This window comes from Cupressus sempervirens, chromosome 11, assembly GCF_028749045.1.
Source record: "Cupressus sempervirens isolate cs-2001-9-10 chromosome 11, ASM2874904v1, whole genome shotgun sequence".
Lineage (NCBI taxonomy): Eukaryota > Viridiplantae > Streptophyta > Pinopsida > Cupressales > Cupressaceae > Cupressus > Cupressus sempervirens.
In genome coordinates this window covers 176,655,228-176,681,725 of record NC_143128.1, presented here as the reverse complement: position 1 = coordinate 176,681,725, position 26,498 = coordinate 176,655,228, and the positions used below count along the sequence as shown (strand labels likewise).

The 26,498-nt window shown below is 30.8% G+C and overlaps 1 long non-coding RNA gene across 1 annotated transcript in view; it reads right to left on the bottom strand.

Annotated features, from left to right (window-relative positions):
* Positions 1 to 18,191: 18,191 nt before the first annotated feature.
* LOC149528773 (uncharacterized) overlaps positions 18,192 to 26,498 on the bottom strand; it is a 97,377-nt gene continuing 89,070 nt past the window's right edge. Inside the window, exon 6 of the long non-coding RNA XR_016358634.1 lies at positions 18,192 to 18,483. This is a non-coding gene — a long non-coding RNA (uncharacterized LOC149528773). The remainder of the gene's footprint in view (positions 18,484 to 26,498) is intronic.

Genomic DNA, 26,498 nt, shown 5'->3' with positions numbered 1-26,498 from the left:
ACATCACCATAAAATAAATATTAAAGTAACACTTTAATATTTTACAATTAAATTAGACGTTACTTTAATAAAACTTTAGGCATTAAAATGTATTAGCAATCGAACTCCGAATAATGCGAGTGATAGCTCATCAGAAAGCTCTCACCGAGGAGTATCGAATCCAATCACCAGAATTGACCTGCACTGTGTCCTGCCGACTTACTAAAAATAGTAAGTATGCCTGAAATTGAGTAAATCAACTTCGTTTTGGCCCAAACTGGAAATGACTAGGCCAAAACACTCCAAGATCCCATTAAACCCTTCGTTAGCCCTCGGGACCATGTAGAACAAGGCTAACGCACACACACTTGGTCAACTGCTAAAATGGGGACATTACACTTGGTCACTAATAGAAAAGAAACAAGACACACTTATCAACAAAATTGTCTAGGCATCAAGTAGCATGTCCTTCCTTCACCATCATAAGCACATCTTTGAAGCAAACAAGACCATCCATTTAGATCATCATTTCCCAATAGCTTCCACCCTACTTCATGCTCCCTTCTCACCTCGATAGCGAAAGGATTCACCTCAATAGAAGTAGAGGAAGGAAAGATCACAATACCAAGGAAAGATCTATCAAACATGTCATCAATCTTCTTCATCAAAAATTCAAATATCTTCTTATAATCTAACCACTCTTATAGACCACAAAGACTAGAATAGAAATCCGCCAAACTACCCAAGCATATTGAAACCTTACCCCCCAACAATATGGTGGTAGCATCAGTGTTCTAGTCCCATCAAACTCATCCTAAGAGAGCTTCACATCAACCCAAGATATGGTGTAGGGATCAATAATGCATAAGGAAGGAAAAACACTTTTCTTCCCTCCAACTTCTCCAAAAGTAGAACACACATAGATCCAATCCACAAATAAGAACACTACAAATTTTCACACCAATCCAACAAAGCGTATGACCTAGCCTTCCACCAACAACCACTCTAGCACATAACATCACCCCATTAATAGGTGATGCCTTCACCTCTATAATAACTAAGCATTAAAGAGACAGGATAAAAAAGAAACCCTAAGCCTTGAAAACCTCCTGAAGGATCCAAAAAGGCCTAAGGAGAAACATCACCTCAATAGAAGCTAGCATGGGAGAAAAAGAAAGAAGTAAAGGGACCTTCCAAAGATGAGAACAATAAGAAACCAAACCCCATAAGGGGAAGAAACCCCATACCTGCAATTTTTACTAAGAAGAGCACCAAAAAACATAGGGTAGAGCCTCCTAAATTCACAAGCCATACTGCCACTCTTCAGCTAAGGATTTAGATCCAACCTAGGGTAGCCCAAACCAAAAAGAGTCTCCTCAACTAAATCTTCAGAATGATGAAAGGCAAAGACCATACCACTAGAGTTAGATCTCCCCTAGAGACCAATGACCCATAGAATCAAATATTTGGGTTTGACTCAACACTAGAAACTTCTCTAGAATCCCCATCATTGGGATTGCAATAGCCATCTAAATAGTGTCACCTGATCAAGCAGGTGCACAAAGAAAAGAGCAAGTTGTAGGAAGGAAAAACTCAGATCATCCCACAACCAAGGTCCCTCTTCACCACACCTTCCACTTGCTAAAAACCAAAACCTCTTGCCCTCTAAGAAGAACAAAAGGAAGGCAACCAAATCTTCCCAATCTACTAACTGTATGGGTCTGTATCCATAGAATCATTGCTTTGATCAGAAGAATCATCTACATTGAAACCCCTAGTTGCTCCTAGTCCCTTGCTTCTATCGTTCAAACAGTTCACTGCTCTCCCTCTCCCACCCATCTCCCCTATCAAGGTTGGAAAAGAGAAAATGAATTTTATTGTATATGCTATCCTTTCATGAGTTGTTTATGTAACATGTATTTTTTTAAAAATTACAACAATTTAACTATTGTCTTTATTTTATAATAGATTTATAATAAGCAAGTAATGTATAAATAATTCTAAGAGAAATTTTATATTTAATTTTATTTACGTGTATTGGATTAGATGATATTTTTACAAATATTATAGACATGTAGTAAGTATATGGTTCATCCTAATGAAAAATAGGTTCTTATCAATTGATAGAAAATGTAGTTAAAATAATGTTGAATCTCAACAAGAACTCAAACCTTTAAAATTCTTGCAAAAGTGAAATATACTTTTTCAAAAGCTAATGAGAAAGAAATAGTAAAAAAATGGAATAATTAGGACCCAAATAAGATTCATAGAAGGAAATTGTATAGCATTACATTTATAAAATATTGAAAGTATTACTTTTTTATCACATTTATTGTGCATTAAACATGTACAATAACATGCAGTATATACAATATTAATATTTAGTTGTGATAAAACTATTGTGGGAGGAACTAAACATAGATTCACATGTATTATAGTAAAATATTTAAAATGAAAGCCAATTATGACATATGGAATTATAAAATACTAATGTTCATTTTGTTTCAATGACATGTTTCTCTATTATGATTGGTGTAGCTGGGAACTCAATCTAGTAAGTAGTCATTTTCTAAATGATAAATATTCACGAGTTATACTTAAAGTCAAGACTTCCATAAAGTAACAAAAATGTTAGATAAAAAAACCTTAAGTTGAAATTGCTCAATAATTAGATTACAAAGAGGAATATCTCTTTAATTCTTTTCTTTTTTGAATCTACAATTAAAAATGTTATTATAAATGAGAACCTTCCATGGTTCATTCTCATTAAAAGATTTAACAATCCACTTTACCGCTAGAGCTACTCGTTGAGCCTTTATGTCTCTAATACAAAGACCTCCTAGTTTTTGGGAGTACAACACCATTTACAACTAACATGGTGTCTTTTGTTGTTTCCTAATCCATCAAACCTCATAATTTATCTAAGATTCCTTTCAATATTGTTAAAAGAATGATTAGAAAATGATACAAAAGAAGAATAGTAAATAGAATGGGAAGAAAGAGCCTTCTAAACAACCTCAACTCTACTAGCTAAGGAGAGCATATGAATTTTCCATTTCTATATTTGTTTTTCAATTTTTGAGTAAACACATTGCCACATATCTTTACAAGAAGGCTCAATGGAAAAAGGGACACCCAAATATCTCACAATGTTCTTAGGGCCATTCCAAATCCAACCATTATGAGAGATCCAATTATGGGGAAAATTAGACCAGCCAATCACAATAGATCTATGGAGAGCAATCTTAGAAACAAAGGTAGAGAAAATTAACTTAAGTTTGTGGATCACATTATCAAAATTAGATTCATCAAGTTCAAGAAAAAAGGTTGTATCAATTGCAAATTGGATATTGAGAAGATATTCTTTATTGGGAAGAGTGATGCCTTTAATGGGGAGGGGGAGGGGTGCTAAATCTTGATCTTTTAGAATATAGAACAGAGCATCAACAACAATAACAATGAGATAAGGGGCTATTGGACATCCTTTTCTAATAAACCTTTGAAGAACAATAGGGTCTAAAAACTCATAATTGATAGATCAATCATAGTGGAGGAATATTTAAATAGAATAGATATCTATCTACAAAAATATGCAGGAAAGCCAAAAGCTTCAAGCATACCTAACACAAATGTCCATTCAATTCTATCACAAGATTTTTCAAAATCTAACACAATAATGCCAACATTTTTCCTAGAATGTTTTTTTTCCAATGAAGAGCTTCCTAGCTAGTAATAAGATTCTAGAGGATATATCTCCCTTTGATGAAGCCATTTTGAGTAAAATATAAGATGATTTTAATAAGAATACACAAAATTCTATTGGCAATTATTTTGCCCATGATCTTATAATAAAGGATCATAAGGGTGATAGGGCACCAATATACTATTCTTAGGTAAGAGCTTGATAAGACCCCTATTAATGTTAGTCCCTAGAGTGCCTCCCCAGAAATATGTAGCATACATATTAAGAAGCATTTCACAAATCCAGTCTAAGTTTTGTTTGTGCAAATCAATAGGTTGACTATCAAGCTCAATAGACTTCTCATTCTCCATACTATTTTTAGAATCCTCAACTTCACTGATTTCAATCTTGGCATTCATCTTCTTAGCTTTTGAAAGAGAATTGTTTTTTGGAATAAGTTTAAGACAATAGTCAAGGGCTATGTTTTGAAGAGAATAACTCTTTGTAGAAGCTATAGAAGATATTTAGAATGACATTATTATCTCTTATAGTCTCACTATCAATCATAATTTTATCAATAAACTCTCTCTTTTTCCTAGCTCTAATTATATTAAAAAATATTTTGTCCCCTTGTCACCTTGTTTAAGCCAATTCATTCCAGTACTAGACTTTTTCCCTTGAATCTCATACTTTTGACAATTTGTCAATTCATTTCTAGCATACACAACATTGAGCTCAAGTTCTTTGTCCTCTTTATTACTTTGGATCAACCGTTGTGCATCAATGAGAACTTGTTGATAATTCACAATGTGGACCTTCTATACATGGCTTTTTTTTCCAACTATCTAAAAGTTTTCTTTTGAATAGGAGGTTTTTTTATTCTACACATCAATTTGCGAGAGGCCTTGGCACTTATTTTTGGTGATATAATCAACCATTTGAAAACCATAAACAATATCCCTATCTTTGAGCAAGGATACTTTCAACTTGAAATTATTCATGTTTTTGGGTTTAGTCCTCATGGCATTAATTATCATCAATAGATAAAATTTGTATTCCATGGTCAAAGGATGAGAAAAGTGTATGCCACATGTTAAAGATATTGCAAACACCTTAATGGGAGCATTAGCTTTAACAAAAGTATACATGCATCCACTAAAGAATGTTTCCACTATGAGATGCCATGACGAAGAGAAACATATCAAAGGAAATGAGCACATTAAAAAAAAAGAGAACACAAAGGGATCTACCAACTTTGTGGTTACTAAGTTCATATGATAACATGTAATATTATATCAAGTATGAAAACATCATCATTCCCCAAGGAAGTAGAAGTAGAACACCATGCACACAAGAGTTAAAAGAAGAGTCTTTTGGGACAATAATATAGAAACCAAAAATAATTTATGATACCATATCATAAGCAACCAAGAAGACTATACAAGTTCACTAGTATGAGTAATAGTACAAGTACAACATAACATGTAACAACATATAGAAGAAATAGATACAAATAGAAGAATGTATACAATAAGGCGATTATTTTAACCTCTTGAGTTCTACAAAAAAAAAGAATCATCTAAAGCAATCAAATAAAAACATATAACAAAAACACAACACAAGAACACAAAGACTACCATGATAGATGAAGCCACATCAAGTGTTTTGTTTGCTTCCTACCCCCCTCCCCCCATCTTAGGTTGAAATGCTAGGGGAAGGATAATGACTTGCTAGAGTTACAACATACATTACACTGGGAACCACAACCAACTCCAAGGAAGGAATTTGGGAGTCACTAAGCTCATTACTAAGAGTGATTGCAAGCTTTATAGAAAGTATGTTACAAAAATAAATATCCAGATATATTAATTATTCATCACTACTAACATGTTCATCATCTAAAGTATCCTCCATATCAAGGTTAATAGAATCTAAAATATGAACAAAATCATCATGTTTATCCATGTGCAAAGTGTTACCTTATTTAGCTTCCCCCAAAGAATTAGGCATGGTTGGATCAAAGGATGGAAAAGGGTGAGAAGAAGATGTAGGATGAGAAGAAAGAGAATGAGCTTTAGCCTTAGATTTAGCTTGACACTACTTCTGATTTTGACACACATGTTGATTATGAATAATGTTACAAGATATAATAGGAGGAATAGGATAAACTACCTTAGGTTCTAAAGATGGAACATCAAAAAATTTATAAAGTATCCAAAGGAACATATATAGAAGGTAAAACAAGTTAAAAAGTAGAGGGATCAGATGTAGTAGGAAAGAGAACCTATCATAACAACCCTTAAGAAGTCCAAGTTCCATGATCTTGGCTAGTTTATATTTTTGGTAGTTTTTATAGAGATGATTAGGATGAGTAGTCAGTTTTTAAAATGACATGGCCAATAAAAATAAATCTTAGTACAATTCTCTAGGACGCAATGGATTACAAAGAGAATGATTAGTAGTGATAATGTCTCCATTATGAGGAAATTTAAGGCATTTATGAATAAGAGAAGCTAGGGCTTTCATGGAAGAAAGCAATGGAATACCAAGCTTAATTTGAAATTATTCATAAGTAGGAATAATAAAAAGGTAATAAAATCCACTTTCCTTGATAGACTAATAGGTAAAGTTATAGAACCTTGAGGATGATAAAGAGTAGGGTACCATTAAAAGTTTGAATCCATATAGAAGTTGAATCATGGATATCTCTATGCAATCATTTTTTTTTAAAAAGTGTTATTTCATGATAGCATTCACAACAAACAAAGGATCAACCAAGGTACCATGAGAAGGAATATGAGCAACTCTAGTAGTAATGTAAAGAGGACCATTAGGTTCTTTAAAAGTATTAGACTAACTAAAGCTAATAATAGGTGTTTGTTTAAGTTTAGGGGTAGAAGAAATATGAGGTTGAGGTGCTATGTTAACATGATTAACCACATGATTTTCTTCTTATATAATATCATCATAATTAATATGTTGATAGGAGAGAAAAGGTTGATTTATAAAATTTAGTGAGTGTGAAGGTAAAGGATTAGCATAAATATGCATATTCTCATTAGGTAGTACAATACATTTATTTGTGTTATTTATTTGATCATCAACATATATAGACTTAGAATCAATAAGGTACTAAATAGTATTCTCCAAATCATAATACATTTGAATATCATGACTTAGTTGATGGTGACACTAACAAAAATAAGTTGAATCAAAAGACTTAAGCACTAGTTTACTAGGATCAATAGGATGGATAAGAGGAATATTAAGAACTTGAGCATGAATCAATTTAGTTAACAACTCAGATGATAGTTCAAATAATTGAGCGTACTGATGATTAGGATGATATATAGAAGAAATAGTAGATGTGCATCTAGATGTAGTAGCTACTTAATCATAAAATATATTTGTATACTTGATTTTGATGAAATTCTTAAGTTTAGAGAACTTGTTTGAATTTATGACAACATCATTCTTATCACTAGAAATAATAGTCATTGAAGTAGAGCTCTTGAGTTGAGTCACTTGTAACTATCACTGGTGAAGCATTGTGCATAGATATAAAAATGAGGTATACTCAATAAAGAGAATCTTATCTTAATGCTTCTTTGTAAAATAGATTTAAAGAAATGTTGAGTATCATGATCAGGCACACAATAAGAAATATGAGCATATAAATGTTCAAATCTACCAATAAATTTAATTACTTTCTCTTTAATATTCTTCTTGCAATGCATTAAATCATTTAAAGTAATTTTTGGACCAATATTATTTTGAAATTGTTAAATGAAAGCATCACAAGACTTTGAGAAGAATAAATAGAATAAGGGGTCAAAGAGCAATACCATTGCAAGGCTCTATCGTTAAAAGTATGAAGAATTTTTTCAGCTATAATCCTACAGTTGTAGGAATATTATACTTAGATTGAGTTAATAGAGAAAGTTGTTGTAAAGTAGTGATGGTTCGAATTAAAGTACTAATGGTAGGATTGAAAGATACACTAGTTGACATATGTATGCTAGATGGATTAAGAAATTTATAAGAAGTGGAAAGAATTTTTAGAAATAGGGATTACTATGGGGGAGGGAGGCGGGGGGGGAGTGGTGAATTAGTAATATCTAAAAACTTTAGTCACCAACTAGATATTATTTCTTACTTTAAACCATGCATATCAAAGCAATAAAATAATGCAGAATAGTAATAGTAACAATGCATAAAGATAACTCATAATACCATATTTTGTTAACTAGGGAAACCTTGGCCAAGGGAAAACCTCACTGGAGATGATACTCATTAGATAATTATATATATGTTCCTTGTTAGAGGATGGACACTATTAGGAGTCAATAAGAAAATTCGGTATAAGGATCCCCTATTAGGAGACTTTGAATCCCTATTAGGAGATTCCAACCCTGTTAGGAGTTGTGGTATAGTAAATGCATATTGAGCCCACTACCCAAACAAGTAATCAGACTTCTAGAATAGGTATTGTATCTTCTTCCTTGACTAGTCTCTAATCTTTACCTCAATCTCATATTACTAAATAGCTCATATAAAACTTTGCATATATCACTTTTAGAAAAGGTCACATTAGCACTTGCAAGCACAATCATAATTCACAATTCACAAATACTACACTTTCACACTTCTTATCGCAAAAAGTCCTTTGCATAAAAACCATGCCTTTACACAAATTTCTACTAGGTCAGGTAAGAGCACAAACCACTTTTCCAACTTAGAGTAAATATCTAGGATGTTGGCCCTAATTTGACAAGTAATTATTTTATAAACAAAATAAAATTTTCCTTCAATTTTGCTATCCTATTTCACTTCAAACATGATTATGTCTCTTTTGTATAGTCCATAGTTATTTTTGAGGTTATAAATGTCATCATCAACATGTATACTATCTTCATCTAACTTTTCTAGTCATAATATGATGTCGGCAACAAATTATAAACAAAAACAATATACTGCTATAAACCAAATTCTATATTTAGATAATTTTCTAATTACCAAACACTAAGTATCTTTATTTCTAATGTTTCCTATAATCATGTACATCATGTGTTGCCATAAATGACAAAATTTACATATCACTATTAGCCAATTGGCAACAATCTCCCCCTTTGGCATTGATCGCAATAGAAAAGGAAAAATTGGCTAATTGACAAAACTTAACACAACAAAAATAAATAACACCTTACATTACATCTAATACAATTTTTCCAACTTTACATATGCTCCCCCTTACAATATACTTTATAATATTCTCCCCTTTTTACAATTCTTCTCTTTATTCTTCTCCACCAAATGACTGATGAGTTGCCCAGAGGCTTTTGAGAGCACACACAAGGAAGATGAGTTGTGGTGACAGAGTGGGCACCTCAAGTGCACATTTTGTGCCATCCTTACATAGGAGTATTCCTCAATCATTGTGGTTGGATATCAGAGAGTGAAGGATTGAGGTATGGGGTTCCATTTGTGACTCTTGCATTGTGCTATGAGCAGGGCTTAAATGCTAAGCTCATAGCACAAGGACTCAGGCTAGGTGTGGAGGTCAATAAAAATGACCAAGATGATTCTTTTTCCAAGGAAGATGTGAGGAAGGTTATTTTCAAGTTAACGAAGGAGGGGGAGGGCAAGGAGGTTAGATCTAAAAATCAAGAGATTAGTAGAGTCTTGATCGATAATGACTGCTAAACCTATTGATATAACATCCACAAGTTTGTTTCTTTGCTCAAAGAGAAAGCATCCAACTACATTAAACAAGCTATTTGAAAATTATATAACTTATTGTTGTTTTTGTTATTTCTATTATCCATGGTTACTAATATTTGGTTTGGGATTGTCTACATACCATGAAATTTTTTATGATTGACATTAAAAAGACGGATTGTGAAAATGCAATAACATTAGAACTCACAGTCCTCTCCTGGAAAATTCAAATTGGTATCTACTTTGTTTCTTTTGAATATCTAGCTAACAATTAAGTTTCAAAAGGATTGTTATTTGGTACAAATTTTAATTTTCCTTTTAAATAGCATACTATATGGTAGTTTTGGCGAAGTTATGATTTTGCTGTAACGCCCCGCCAAGGGATCCAAAAGAATTAACCTAAAGTTTCACTAAGTTTGCTAAACATTTTTTTTTTTTTTAAAGTAAGAATGTATAACATACACATCAAACACATAGTAGCGGAAGCAATAACATGTAATCATCGACAAACATACATTGCAAGTTACATTTCTTAAAGATCCCAAGACGTTGAGTCACGTTTAAATTTAATTAAATCTAAGTCTAACAACTATCACATACATATGAAAGAATAATCAGAAAGTCCCATGTCCATAATATACATTTGTTCCGAATGCCTCTCGGCAAATTAATTCGGAATGCTCAATCATCCACTGTACAAGTCACAAGGTATGAAAGGCTTAAAAGAATATACATATGTAATAATAGAAATACATCAACCTTCATGAATCCATGATACAAAGTACAGTAAAGATATATACAAAACTATTCACCATACTTGATACGTCCATACATCCACAATGATAAAACATCTAACATAAAATCTAACCATCCATCATAATAATCCAAGGACATAGTGAAGGTAAATGCCAATCACGAAAACTCCAGCCACGGTGACCACGGAACAGATCTCAATGGTAAGAGTAAAAGCACTACCACCCGACCGCGTGGAACCTAAATGGTCCACTCCCACCGCGCTGAGGAGATAGTCTCAAGTCCCAAATAGGATAACAAAACCTATAATCATAAATACTCTCTAAGTCCAGGAAATCCTATAAGGATGCTAACTCAAGGGTTCCTAAAAAGATCGACATCTAAATCCCAGAGGTACCACAAGACACGTAGGAAACCTAATATGCAAGCGGGAAAGTGTCATCGCAAAAGTCACGTAGAAGTTACCCGAGCAATCCCTTAGGAATCCCGGGTCCCTACTGATCCCTGCGGCCACTAGTATCCTCTCGTATTGACGAGGCATACTATGGAATGCAAAGTCGTAACCAAGCGTTCTCTCTACCCCATCCTAGTCTGTACTAGCACTCAAGGCATGGGAGAGAACATACAATTATCTTGTTAGGTTCATTTTCTCCCATTTAGTGTAAATGTTTTCACTTATTAAATCAACTTACAATGGGTTACTCCAGGCAGCCTCTTAGGGCCCTGATCCCCATTGCAAGCCACTTCCCGACACTACACATAGATAACCTACCCTAGGCTCATGAAATCATAAATCAAAGAATCATAATAAAACCACTTCAGTCCTATACAAGCAACTGAAAAACATCACAAAAGATAAGCCACAAAATTACATCAGTTCTTCATGAGCAACAGATAAGCACCAAATAATAATCATATGACCACGACAGTTCTCTATCAGCAACTGAACGCATCAATTATAAATCACAAAATCCAATGGTTCTCCGATGAGCAACCAGAAAGTATCCCAATAGTAAATTACAATACTGATCGAAGACTCCAAAATGGTCAAGTCAAAACATGACATTATCAAGAACATAACCACCACTTCAGTCCTCTCAAGCGACCGAAAAGCAATCCAAATATAACTGATCGAGACTCAAAAATGGTTATCAAATATAACTGATCGAGACTCGAAAATGGTTAAGTTAGGTATCTCAAATACATACACCTCAGCTTCACACAAGGAAACTGGAAAACAATAACAAACAGTAAATACATCCATCATAGAGCATACTATCACATTACCTTGGTTGGTTTGAAAAGATCGAGAACAAATCATCATAACATCACATTCACAACCCCGAGCCTCTGGGGACAACCTAAACTGGTCAACGCTAAACCAACCCCATAACACTCAAACATAAACAATATATAGAAAACATCATAGTCTCACAATTGGTTTTGATTTGAAATATACAGTTGAGTTAAACAATAAGGTTTCAGTTTTCAATGTTTATTTTCAAGTAAAAAGTTTTATAGTTCAATTTGATTGATAATATACTATTGAGTAAATGTGAGGTTTCCATTTCCAGTTGAACGTATGTTTTAAACAGATAGAACCCATAGTTCACCTTTACAAATTAACCCGTTCCTATCTCCAAATGAAAACACCTAATTATCCCTAATTGATTTCAAGTCAAAGTCCTAAAACAATCTAAGGTAATAATTAAATTATTAATAATACTTGTTGAATTAAAATCGGTGTTATAGTATTAAACTTGCTTAAACAAATTTTTGATTTAATTAATCTTAATTAAGTCAAACTTTAAATAAGATTAATTAGTGATACATAAAGAATCATATTATATTTATTAATAATTTATTTATTTATAAAATTATTAATAAATAATAATATAATTTCAATATAATTTAAAATTTAATAAATTTTAAATTAATTAATAATAATATTAAATAAAATAATTCTATTTAAAACATTTTTTTTTTTTAATGATTTATAAAAATTTAAATCGATTCACTTCATTTAAATAAAATACGGCATTTTTAAAGGCTCGTCGGCCTGCCGTCCACCTGCGGCCGTAGGTGTTACTGCTGCCGCAGGTAGCAGTACCACCTGTTGCAGCAGCGTGGAAAAGCGTGTGGGGCGTGGGAAGTGGTGGCCCCGCCCCACCCAAAAATATTTAATTAATTTTTTATTTTTTTTAAGTTTAAATCTCTAACTTTGTTTTTTAATAAATGTATAAATAAATTAAGTTTATTTTAAATTAGATTTATTTAACAATATATATAAAATAATTAATGTTTATTTTAAAATTAATTTTATTTAATTTTTATTAAGACAATATCCTCCAAGGAATATATATATATATATATATATATATATATATATATATATATATATATATATATATATATATATATATATATATATATATATATATATATATTTTAATTAGAACTTTCAATTTTTACATTCAAAGCCCTTACTCAAATCTTAATTTCTTAATCTAGAAAACAAAGGTTCTAATAACTCTTCCAATCTCCATGAATACAGAAATTATTGACGAACAATTAATGAATTCACAATATTGAAAGGTTAAAACTTTCATCACAGAGAAATCCGATTTACAAACCCCAAACACGAAGAAGACAGGAAAGGATAATTGCGTAATAAATCGATAATCAATAACACAAGACCCTACCTGATCCTGATGCTATTATGCAATCTCCAGGAACTGTAATAGAATTCGCTCTTCTTAATAACCTTCTTCTAGAAAACTTTCTTGGTATCAACCTTCTGAAATTTGCTTCCAAAAGTAGTCTCCCCAAAAATTTCCGTCCAAATATGTGTATCTCAAAAATGAACCCCCAAAGTTGTGATAAGCAATTTCTCCTCAAATCGGGGCACTAATTGTGCGTTTACCTGAGAAGACTCTTTGCACAACTCAGTTAACTCCAAATTAACCTTTATTATCTTTTCTTTTATTTTGCATTCATCTTTCATGCACATTAAGTTGAATTATAAAATAACTTTATTTAATAATCCACTTGACTTCTATTTTAAATTAATTTATTACTTGAATCTCATGTGCACTTTATGAAATTAAAATAACGTTATTAATTTCTATTATTTAATCTTTTAATTTAATTCTCATATTTAAACTCATGCTTAGATCATGCGATCTAGAATTCTTAATAATTTTATATCTTTCAACTTTTAATTTATTTTAGAACTTAATTGATAACATATTTAATTAATTTAAATAACAATAGTATTTAGCATTTATTTAAAAATGAACTCCAAATATATTATTATTAAATTAAATAAATATTATCCTGTTCTAAATTTATCTTTGAACTTTAACCTTTAAATTTAATTCTTTTATTTAATTAATTTCTTAATTAATTAAATATTAAAGATATCATAATAATTCTCTATTAAATTAAATCATTAATTAATCTTTTTAATTAGACTTAATTAATAGAAAACACATCAAGGACTCATATAACAGCATACGAAAACCCATCATAGAAAAACACATACTAAATCAAAACAAAAAGGGTATAATCCCGAAATTACATCATTTGATGCATTCGGAGGGTACTTAACTCAAATACTTGTCCTAATTATCAATTAGAACAATTGGCTAAAGGGTTTAGGATTTGGACTTAAGAGTTTATCTCCCTTCTCTTACCATTGAGACAATGCGATAGGGTACACTCATCCTGGCAATTCAGGGAAGTCGATACCCGGTACCTGCAACCTACATAAAATCCACGCATGTACAAACACAATATTCTAAGCTAAACAGACAATGGCATGAAGTGGTGCATCGTGTAGATCCCGACTAACAGGTGACTACGACTCCCTTCCTTAACCACATCAGAAACACCATACATAAATAAAACAAACACGCACACCATACACATGCAGTATGGGGTAAGTATCCATAAGAAAGCACGTGTGGTAATAAACCATCTAACTAATCATCATCGATAACTGAAAACATTGAATAATCATCATACATGCATGGAATATATAGAGTACCAAGTAATCTCATCATATAATAAACTGAGTGTAAAACAACATCTGATAATCTCTAAAATAATAATACTAATCATCAAACATCAATTGGCCTAAAAGAGTTTGGCAATGATAACAGAAATGCGACTTAGGGGCAGGCACTACATTTGCATTACATTAGGTCACAATTGTTTGTCTACCTTTAAGGGCCCATTTGGCTGTAGGAATAGGAATAGGGGAACAGGAATAACTATTTTGGAATACTTATTCTAGAATAGAAAATGGGGCTACATATTCCCATTCTTTGTTTGGTTCAGCCAATATTTGATGGGGAATTTGCCGACCCCAAAATTTATGTTTTCTAAAATAAATAAAAATGGAATAGGAATACATATTCCAATAACACCTATTTGGGTGGAATTGCAAAATTTCATTTTTGGGCCAAAATTGGAATAGGTATTCCTATTTTACTTCGTATTCCAATTTTGATTTGGTGCATCGAAATGAAGAATTCAAAATTTTAAGAATTTACATATTCCTATTATGCTTGTATTGCCATTGCCAAACGGTCCCTAAATGATATCTAGGGCATTAGTGTCTTCTATAAGTATGTATACTTGAATGTCTAGTTGGGAGCTTTGCAAGCATTGCAAATATTGTTTTTCAATTGTATTGTGTTTCAATTGATTTAAAGAATACTAGATTTTTGTTCACCTTATCAAGTAACAATTATAGTTTTGCTTCTAATCTTATAGTTTAATGAATTTAATTGTTTTGTATTCTTTAAAATTTATTTCATTATTAATACTAATAGAAAATTAAGCTTATTTTTCAAAAAAATTGATTAAGTTTGAATTTAAAAGAATAGATATATACATTTTGTATTTAAGTCTCAATTTGATCTAATAATCAAATTGACTTTGATTTGATAGATTTTTCGATAATCAATCACAATTGTACAAATAAACAATAGAATAATCATTTTTCCATTCTATTATATCTCTCACATTTTCACAAATAAACTTTTATTATTGCTCTCCTTTTATGAGTTGTTTATGTAACATTGTTTTTTTAAAATACAACAATTTAACTATTCTCTTTATATTAAAATAGATTTATAATTAAAAAGAAATGTAGGAATAATTCTAAGAGAAATTAAAATTTTAAAAAAAAAATCTGCATTGCATTAGATGATATTATTACAAATATTATAGACATGCAATAAGTATATTGTTCATCCTACTGAAAATTAGGCTCTTATCAATTGATGAAAAATGTTGAATTTCAACAAGGACTCAAACCTTTAAAATTCTAACAAAAGTCAAATATACATTTTTAAAAGCTAATGACAAAGAAAAGGTAAGAAGTGGAGTAATTAGGACCCAAATAAGATTTAGAGAAGCAAATGCTATAGCATGATATTTATAAACTATTGAACTATTATTGTTTATCACATTAACTGTGTATTAAACATGTACAACAACATGTAGCATATACAATATTAATATTTAGTTGTGAGAAAAGTTTCGAAGAAACTACATTGCTTTATAGTCTTGTTTGGATATGTCATTTAATTGTTTATATCTATTATTTGTCTTTAGATGAACTAGTTAGGGCTATTATTAGTTCCTACCATAGACTAGAACTATAGAACTATTGTAAATATTTGTCTTAACTAAAATTAATTGTTTTAAACTTCAGATTTTCAATGATTTTTATGCAAAAAAAAAAAAACTTGAACAAAAATTGCTGAGATATTTATTAAAATAGATATATGTCTATTTAAATATTAATATTAATCATTATCAAAGCCTACATTAATTAAAATTATTTTCTAATTAATTAGTTTTACTTGTTAAGTTCGAATAAAATCAAACCCAAGACCTCTCATATGATAGATTGACAAGCTATTGTTTGTGTTGTAGTAAACATGTGACTTCTACTAAGATTTATAATTTTTTCCTTATATATAATTCAATTATGAAGAAAATAATGTTATCAAAATTAATTTTAAAAAAATGCTACGATAATATTATAATTCAAATCATCACTTTTATTCTTAAGAAAATAGACATCTAAAATTGTTTACAATAAATATAAATTTATGTAATTTATAAATTTAATTTACTCTAAATAAAATGGATTATTAAATTTAGAACTCATTTATTTACAAACAAATTTTAATTAAGATTGCCAACATTTTGTCAAGAACATATTTTCTTTGCATGCTTTTTATTATTTGTGTTTAGATGAACTACTTATTTAAATATATTATATGAATTACTAATGGATATTATTTTAGTTTTTAGGTGATATAACTGGTTGTGGATTCTAGAACAAAACACTAATATCACTTGGTCTCATATAAACAATATTCAAAATAGAATTACAATATTCTCATTACAAAAAAATATTTTTGCTTTATAATAATATAACTCATAACTATTCATTAACGACAAGTACTAGCCCCTATATAAGAGTAGGTGTTTCAAATTATGTAGTACATATATTATTTAAATGAGTTTATAATAAACCTAATAGCTTATGTATATAGATAGAGAGATTACTATTCAACTAAATGTTCCAAGGCAACAAAGTTTATTATCAAAATTCATAATTTATGTCGTGAATGTTGATAAATTATAATTGACATTTATAATTTTAGTATGTATAATATGAAAAATTAAAATTTAATATGTATAATCTTTAATCATTAATTGATAACATACTCTAATTAATTCACAAAAATAGACTTGTAAATTTAACTTTCTCTATCTTTGGTAGCTTTAAAAAGAGAACAACAATAAGATCGTTTTTTTCCTTAAATCCATTTAATTACTTTTAGAAAATAAATTTACTATGTACAATATCACATCCATAAACTATAACAATACTAATTAAATAAAATATTAAAAATAAAATGATCTAATAATTTATTTTTTATTGACAACTTAATGACAAAGAGACAATATATACATAAATAAAATATCTTTCTAAATTAGAATATATTCTAAATAATTAACTTAAAAGAGGAATAGAACACTACTATATATTTTTACATACATATTAAAACATTTCTATAATCTTTATAATTTTGTATGTGTAAATTTTGAAAAAAAAATTCCTAATTGTAGGTAATATTTTGATAAATTTACACACAGATATATATATACTAGATAATAAATTTAAAACAAAAATCTAAATAGAAATAGAACATGTGTAAATAGATTATAATTTTAAAATATGTAACAAAGATAAAATATGCTTATGGCTCAAGAGTGAGTAAAATGTTAATTTAAAATTGCAGAGTTTTTATTCGTAAAGATTATTTTCATACTATAGGAACACGTCTTGGCTAAGTAAAATATCAACTAATGTAAAACAATAGAAATAAAATTTTACTCCTTTGCCATAACCACCTTCTTCTTGCTAACCAGAAATGTTTTGACATAATAAGTAAAACATCAACAGTGACAAAAAGATTTTACTCCTTCCTTGTAAACTATTTGTTGAATCTGAAAATAACTAAAATCTGCTACAACTCCCATGGTGACCTAAACCAATCAGCTCCTACTCCTGTGGTTGGAAGACTTGGACTCCACACTCCCTAACTCTGTCCTCGCGTAAGGTAAAGACAAAATTATAAAGGAAACAAGAGGCAAGTTATTGAGGCTGATAAGAATCTCAAAATATCTTCTCGTCTTAACGTAAATACAGATGAGAGAAAGAGTCACGAAAAAAATGCAGAGAGGAAAAATGTTGTTTCAAATACGATTAAGGAGACTCTATTAAAAGGATTTGTTTGGCTCTTTGGTTACCTTCAGTTATAAAGAAAGCCATTCAAATGCTTCTCAAATCAATTTTTTTTTTTAAAAAGAAGTGAAGAGGGAAAGAATAAGTTGAAGAGTTTTAATTTATTATTTTATTATTATTATGCATTTTTATACACGTTCATGTATATGCATTGATGAAGTGACATCATTAGATTATAAACTTATAATTTATTGGTGTCACCTCATTTTTATATACATGTGTTCATATTTGAGGGTGTATAATAATGATTAAATAATAAATTCAATTAATAAATCTTCAAAGGTACGAATTTCATATTTTTAATTTTAAGTTTTATTATATTATTTTTCTAATAGCTCATGCGGTCCCATAATGCAACATGTTGTCAACTCTCTATATCCTTTCCAAGGTAGTCTTAAGTCAAACCTATTGATCCTGATGACTGGACCCATCAACTATCTCCTTCTGATGATCCCGTTTAACAATGCTTCCCCTCTCTTTAGTCTTCTTTTTGCAATCACTCAAACAAAGCATTCTTGCCAAGACATCAATTCAAAGATATATTAATCGTAAAGTCCAATCAAATAATTGTTGATCAACTAATGACAATTATAGATTTCATAACGTCTATAATAACTAACTCATTTCACATGATCATGAATGAAATAACTTATTATCAGCTGGTACAACGTTTATATTTATCTCTCTTCACATGATCGAGAAAGAATAAATTGATACAACATCTATAATTAACTAACTCGTTTCACATGATCAAGAAGAAAATAAATTGATACGTCTATAATTAACTAACTTGTTTCACATGATCAAGAAATAAATAGTTTTTTATACCAATGGCTATGATCAATTTAAAACTTAGGGCAAAATTTGGGATGTAACAGTTATGACTAGTTTAGGCAAAAAACTATTTTTGGAGTTTCTTAAATAGACACCTCAAACCACTTGAAATTCGTTGAAGAAGTTGTTACACAGATATTTAAAGACTTTCACATGCTTGGAAAGGCATATTTACAGATTTGCACGGACTGGTTTTGAGAAGAAGGCTGATAATCAATGAATAAATATCATTGTTTTGGTGCATTTTTTAGCATCTTCTTGTATGATTTGGAGTTACCCTTAAGATCCTTTATTACAAAGATATGTACTAAGGTCTACAACATCTGCTCCATTTTTTTTTAAATTCATTCCAAGGCCCATAAGGTTTTGATTTTCACATGTCTCTTCTTACAGGCTATAGAAAGTGCATTGTTCTTTGTGATTTTGAAGGTTTTAAGATGTATGGATCCATTCTATGAATTCTAGGGTCTAAATTTCTAGAATGGATTCCATTTGAGTTGTATTATATAATTAATAACCAAAAATTGCAGGAAGTGTGGAGTTAGAGAGTGTACACTATGAAGTCTAGTGGGAAATGTGCATGAAATATGAACCAAGGCTATACCAGCAACAGGCCTTCTTGAATAAGGGTGTTATTTAATGATTGGTGGTGGTTAATTGTGTCAAGGAGAAGGTGTAGTAACTTTGGTTAAGTTTCACAAGTGTTGGGAGAGGGGTTTTCTAGAAAGCCCTAATTTTGAAGGCAATTTGGCAAGGTTTTTATGGTTGGGTATTTAAATGGAGGCATAGGGGCAAATAACCTTGAAAATATTTAGTTTTTCACCAAAATACAACACTATTGAAAGTTTGGAAGTTTGGGAATACACCTAGATAGGGATTTCTTTGTAAAAGTTCCCTAGTTAGGCCTAAAATAGGTGGAATCAGCAAATTTTCTCTCAGTTGTTCCCAGACAACCAAAGGTAAGTTTGTCATGAGCCTGAATAATAGATAATGAGATAATGTTGTCATATTAAATATGATAATATATATATATATATGTAATTATTTCTCTACTATATGATGAATTTGAATATTAAATCGACAACACTACTTATGATGAACCAATAACCCAAAGAAAGGAGCAAACTATGGAAAAGGTGGTATTGGGTAAGGAAAGAGAAAAGGTGTCGCATTAATTTCCATAAAGTAAAGGTTTTATGAAGACCACTCAAGGGCATGCCATGGAGGCAAGAAATAGTGCCACATAAAGAAGAAGGTGAATAAATCATTTTATAATCTGCCATCATGGACTCAAATTGCAACTTGTAGGAGATAGTACTACATGGTCAAATCACTTTCGCATTGCCTGGCAATGAACTGATGGGTTAATGAGGTAAGGGGATAAGTTATATATTTTTAATATTATTATGGAATATTATTAATATGAAATATTATTTTATGAATTATTATTACTAACATATGAATTGTGATTAATATAATTTGTTCTTGTAATGAATATTAAATATGAGTACCTACTACCAATATTTAAAATTGATCGACATAATTCTTAAAGAGTATTTTCTAATATAGTTACGAATAAATATAAAAATAGAATTAGATATTGATGATGATAATAATAATAATAATATTAATTTCCAACAAAAAACCACAAAGGGTTTATGGGATTGAGCATACAAACAAAAGAGTTGGCCAAAGCAGGAGCACCAAATATTGGAATTCAAGATATTTTCTTCATGTTATAGATCAGATATTATTAACTCTATTCTTACTATTATTTAATTAAGATCTAATATAATTATAATTAATATTACTAATAAATTGTGGGTAAGTCTAAGATTTATTGTATTAGATATGTAGTGGATAGGGAGTGTACATAGGGGGACGAGTAAATCACTCACATTGGGGCTAGAGGACCCCACATAGATCATGTCTGAACTTGAGCAGCTGTAAATCTACCATCCATTACCAAATTTGATATATGGGGATTATGAACATTATCTAGAATTACTAACAGTATTTAGTGAGGATATTTAAGAGTTAACTTTAAATAGGATTAAATCTACCGAGTAATGAATTCTAAAGCATCTCATTTGCTCTTAAAGATCAATTTAAGTTGACCGAGGAGAAGGAGTCATTACAAAGTTTCTGATATGTTATAGTACTCCCAAAAGGGCTTCCAGATTAGTCATCTATTTGGCAATTGGCTTGAAAAGTTTTAGAGAAAACTAAAGAAATTAGGAAAAAGAGGGCTAATTGGGCTAGTAGACCTAGTTGATGGGAAAAATTGAGTTTGCATACTTGTTGAGTGGTTGGGATTTTGAAGTCTATTGTTTCACATCACATTAGGTTGGACGAAGTGATTGGAGGCCTTAGAATTGTTGAGCTGAGGTGGGTTTGAGGTTTTACCTTTTGGAGCCATAAGGTACATTGGAAACAATTAGTGAATACAAAAAGCTTGAAGCATTTAATAAACCTATTTGTCTTCTACCCCTAGACTACATCATTTTGGTAGCATCTCCCCTCTCCAATTGGGTTTCACACAAGGTTTGATTATCCAAATCCTCCTTCATCCCCAATTGAAGAACCCATGAGAGAAAAGATGATGAAATGTGAATATCCAATTTGAAGCAATGTTTTGTCGTCATAAGTTTTTTGTCAAAGATCTCATCTACTCACTTCCATAAGGGAGGATAATATATCTCTCATTCACTTCAAGCTAACTTTAGCCTCAAATCTTGCAACTAATTATGGCTATGTAGAGAGAGATTGGCTTCCATGTTTCTTCTTATTCAAAGCTCTATTCACCAAAGCACCTAGGAGCCCAAAACACTTCTACACAACAATAGGTACCAGGTGTTAATCCCTTTTCATCCCACAAACTGGCAAAACTTCCTCTAGACACTTCCAAAGCAATTATCAATGCAAAACATTTTTAACCCACTTCATCCTTGACATGTGCAACATTAATTTGTGATGTGAATTCAAATGATGTCCATGCAGTTACCACCTTAGCCTCCAAATGTTAAATGCATATCAAAATCAAATGTCCTTGAAATGATAGAAGATTATTCAAATTTAAATTTGAAATGAGCTTATAAAATGACAACTTTCAAGTTTAAAAGTCCACGACTCTCCACTAGGCCAAGGGATCCTACCTGCAAGCCACCTCTCCCTAGAGACTACATTGTAATTTCATGTCTCAACCAAGGTGCTTCCCTACTAGATTGCAAAATTCTTCTATCAACTCTTCCTTGCCTTGATCTTATAGTGAAAATCCAACTTTTGTAGTTTACAAAGGATTTTAAAAGGGATTTAATTAGTCTAACATGCTTAGTAAAATATCAAACTCCTAAGTCCCCTTTAATAATGGCATTGATTATTATTAATGAATTACCTTCTAGATGAAGCTTGGCAAAATTCAAAATATTGAATTTCCATGCTTGTTTACTAAAGGCAATGATTTCCCTCCTAACCATAGACAATCCATGATTGTCTCCATCTAGCACTACATATATTTAATAAGGCAAATCATATATTTTTTATCATTTCATCCATCTTCAAGAGAAGAAAATTACACTTTCTTTATACCAATCAAATGGGATTCACAATGGGATGCCACACTGTCAAAGTTTGGGCCCCTAATTAATTTAATACTTTTAATATATAATAATATAATATATGTTTAATAGAATTGCTATGACATAATAACATAAATAATTACATAATAAAATAATATAATAGAATTATTATTTGACATAATAACATAAATAATTATATTGAATATAATTATTATATTATTAATTAGAATAATCAATATAAATCACCATAATTATATTATCACAACCTTTACATTATTTATGTCACCTTGAAGAAATCCAACCATAGCTACCAAAATCAACACAAAACCCTTGTCATTTTTATGACAATAAGAGTAGCCACTACCGTTGCCTTGTTATTACTTCCATCCATCAATCTTCTTACAGTAATCACCAGTATGTTGAGCCCAACCCAAAATGGTCTCAAGTTGCCCTTTGAGGCTCTAGCAAACTTGTTTTTTATCCAGCCTTTACCAAGCGAAATCCATGACACCACCATGATCCTGAAGGAGGATGAATCCTCTGAGACCCATTAACAAGGCAACACATACAATGTCTTATTTTTTTAAGCAAAGTATTTTTTTTTATTTTCCTAATTATTATTTAAGAGATTTTTATAGTATTATCCCTCACTAATAGCAATCAAAAAATATACATAGGAGTGGAGACACAAATGGCCAAGTTCCAGTGCTATGAACACGGTAGAGTTTAAATGCCTTTGGGCTTCCGAAAGGTCCATGGAGGCCATGGTATTATAGTCAGCAAGTGAGAATAATTGAATGTTTTATTTATCTTTATTATGCACATTTCCACAAGTTTTTAGTTTAATGATGAAGCTTGGAAATCCATATGGATAATAATAGGTAGGTGGATGTAGACAAACCTATGGAAACTCATCATTTTTCACGTTCAAAGGTGTAGGCAATGTTGTGCCAATTTTTAACAAAGGCGAGACTTTATTTTTCATCGCTCATTATTTTCAGGAACTCCTCTGCCAAATTGAAGTCAATACATGGGCCCAAAACCTCCTTTTACAACACCTTTACCCTTTCACTTTCTGTATTATCTTTTGCATTTACTATTTTGTTTGTGCCCACCCATAAGAACAGTTGTATTTTCCCGATAACTATAACTAGATAGTTCAAGAGATTTTCAACGAAAGATGTACAAATATGTAAATAAAATAGAAAATGAAAATTGGAATTATGTCAAATATTTGATCTCAGTTTAGTACGAGAAACAATGCATTTTTAACAATTCATTTTTTCCTTTTATGTTTCATTAATTTTAACTAGTGCTTGCACCTAATAAGGTGCAATGATAACATCGATAGTTAAATATGAATTTAATAAAATATTCCCAATAAGTACAAGTAGATAGTTGAAAAGGTTTTCAACAAAACACGTACTAGTATGTAAATGAATTAGTAAACAAAAATTAGAACTTAGTATGAGAAATGATGTTTTTTAACAAAAAAAAATTATGTGTTTCATTAATTTTAACTAGTGCTTGCACTTAATAAGGTGCAATGATAACACCGATAGTAAAATATCAATTCAGTAATATATTGGAAGGTAGCAATCTCACAAAAAAATTATTATAACAAGCACACAATAGCAACAAAATTGATCAGCAATTGGGACAGGATCTCTGATAGAGATAGGATGTGATATCACTATATATAATTATGTTGCTTCAAAATAACTGACTAACTCGGAATGTATCTATATTAGATTGATACATGTGTCTGTCTGTAATATTATAGCTGCTTGTGTATACCTTTCTAATACTTGTAATATAAATCAGAAGAATGAATTACAAACGTATCAAACTGAACAATAACCTTGACTGCATATATATCTCTAAATGCTATTGAGATTGAATATTGCCATTGATTGATATCAATCTTCATAAGGCATTATCAATTATATATGAGAGATCATGTCCCTAGATGGATATGATCATTAGTAAATATTCAATTTACACAATCCCAATTAAGTTAGCATTCGGTAGTTTGCAATTAGATTTATGATAAAAGTTTAGTAAGATACTATATGATACACACACACACACACACACACACACACACACACACACATCCTTATGAGATATATATCAATTTTTATCAAGTATATGAGAATTATAATACAGAACAATGAGAGTGTGTATATATAGTAATCACAGATACATGTACTTAATATAATGTGTACTTCACTTCTACTGAAGCTATACTTCAATTCCAAGTAACCACTCCATCATAATTTACATTTGTATGTTACATGTTTGATAAAATTTACACTAAGTGTTGATTGATAGGTAAAGCTATAATTTTTAAAATTGAAAGCAATCATTGAATTATTTGCAAGTTGTTATTTTTAAAAGATCATACATCTTAATTTGCATGACAAAATGTTTCTGAATATCCCCTTGTTTTCAAAAAATAGTTGCAGCTTTTGTTAATAAAAATATTGATTTATTCTCAGTGTTCAACCAACTATTTCATTAAATGCATGTGAGCTAAAAATCAAAAAGTGGCATGTTCTTAAAAAATGATTGTAGGGACACAGATGCTACCTTTCCAACTTGTCTGTCGTTTTCCTCTCCTAACTAAGGTTCTTGCCCATCTCCTTTTGTAATGGTTGTGTTGGTGTGATGGTATTGCTTTAGACTTCATTTATGTGTAGCTTATCCTTCTATGAATTCAAATTTTCAATTTTTGTTAACTTTTCCCTTCTGATTCTGCGATTTCCCAATGTGTTTCTCTAAACGGTGGCTTGGTGATATAAGTACATTTGAGAACGTGGTGCACAAGTTATAGTGTTGGCTTCAGATATTTGGATGGGATTTGAACAAGGGTGTCAACATCGATATTGGAAAATATTGTTCAAGCATGCTCCTGTGACAACAAATGCATAGTTGTCCCATTAAAGAGTAAAAAAACAACAGCAACTTGCTCTTCGATACTAGCTTTGTCAGCATTTATATAATTGAATTTGTCACGAACAAATTCCTTCATTGTGTGCAGAGTGGGCGTCATGTTATCAGTAACATAAGTTATATTAATCTCATTTACAACTGTCACATTCTTCTCAAAAGCAATAGTTTAAGAAGTTGGAAAGGGGTCATGTGGTGGGGGAGAGTCCATAATAGATAACAGAGATAATTTATTGATTTTACGTAACTCCTAGACCTCTTCTCATAAAACACTATCATCCCAATAGAGAGATCATGGCACAAGAAAGGGATGACAGGGAAACATAGTAGAGACAGATTCAAAATCAAGAATAGAGTATTTTGGGAAGTCGTATCTATAAAATTTCAATCTATTAAAACATGTAAAGCCTTAGAAGAAACAGCTGAGACGATACAGAAAACCCAAGTTACACTGAGAGGGGAAAGGGTCAGAGGCTCTTGTTTATTAAAAGCCCCGTTCAATGATCTAAAGCAAACACTACAACTTTTGTGTCAACTTCCCAACTGTACTTATATCACTAAGCCACCATTGAAAGAAATAAATTGTGAAATTGCAGAATTGGGAGGGAGAAGTTAACATAAATTGAAAAATTGAAGTTAACATAAATTGAAAAATGAAGCTGGAGCAATACCATCACACCATTATAACCATTACGAAAGGATATGGAAAAGAACCTTGATCAGGACAGAAAAAAGAAAAACCAAGTTGTAAAGGTAGAAGCTCTGTCGCTACAATTTTTTTTGACAACTTACCACTTTTCTATCTTTAGCTCACATTTAATGAAACAATTGGTCAAACACTGAAAATCAATCAATATTTTGATTAACAAGAGCTGCAACTATTTTTTCAAAACAAATGGATATTGAGAAACATATTGTAATGTAAATTAAGATCCATGATCATTTAAAAATAGCAACTTGAAACTTATTCAATGAATCCTTTCAATTTAAAAAATGATAGCTTTATCTATCAATCAACAATCAGTGTACATTTTATCCATCAGGTAACATAAAAATGGAAAGTACAGTGGAGTGATTACTTGGAATCACTGATGATGTCCCAATAGTTGATTCTATTTAAACTACGGTGATCAATTTTTGTAGCTGTTGAGTGCTTGTTATAATA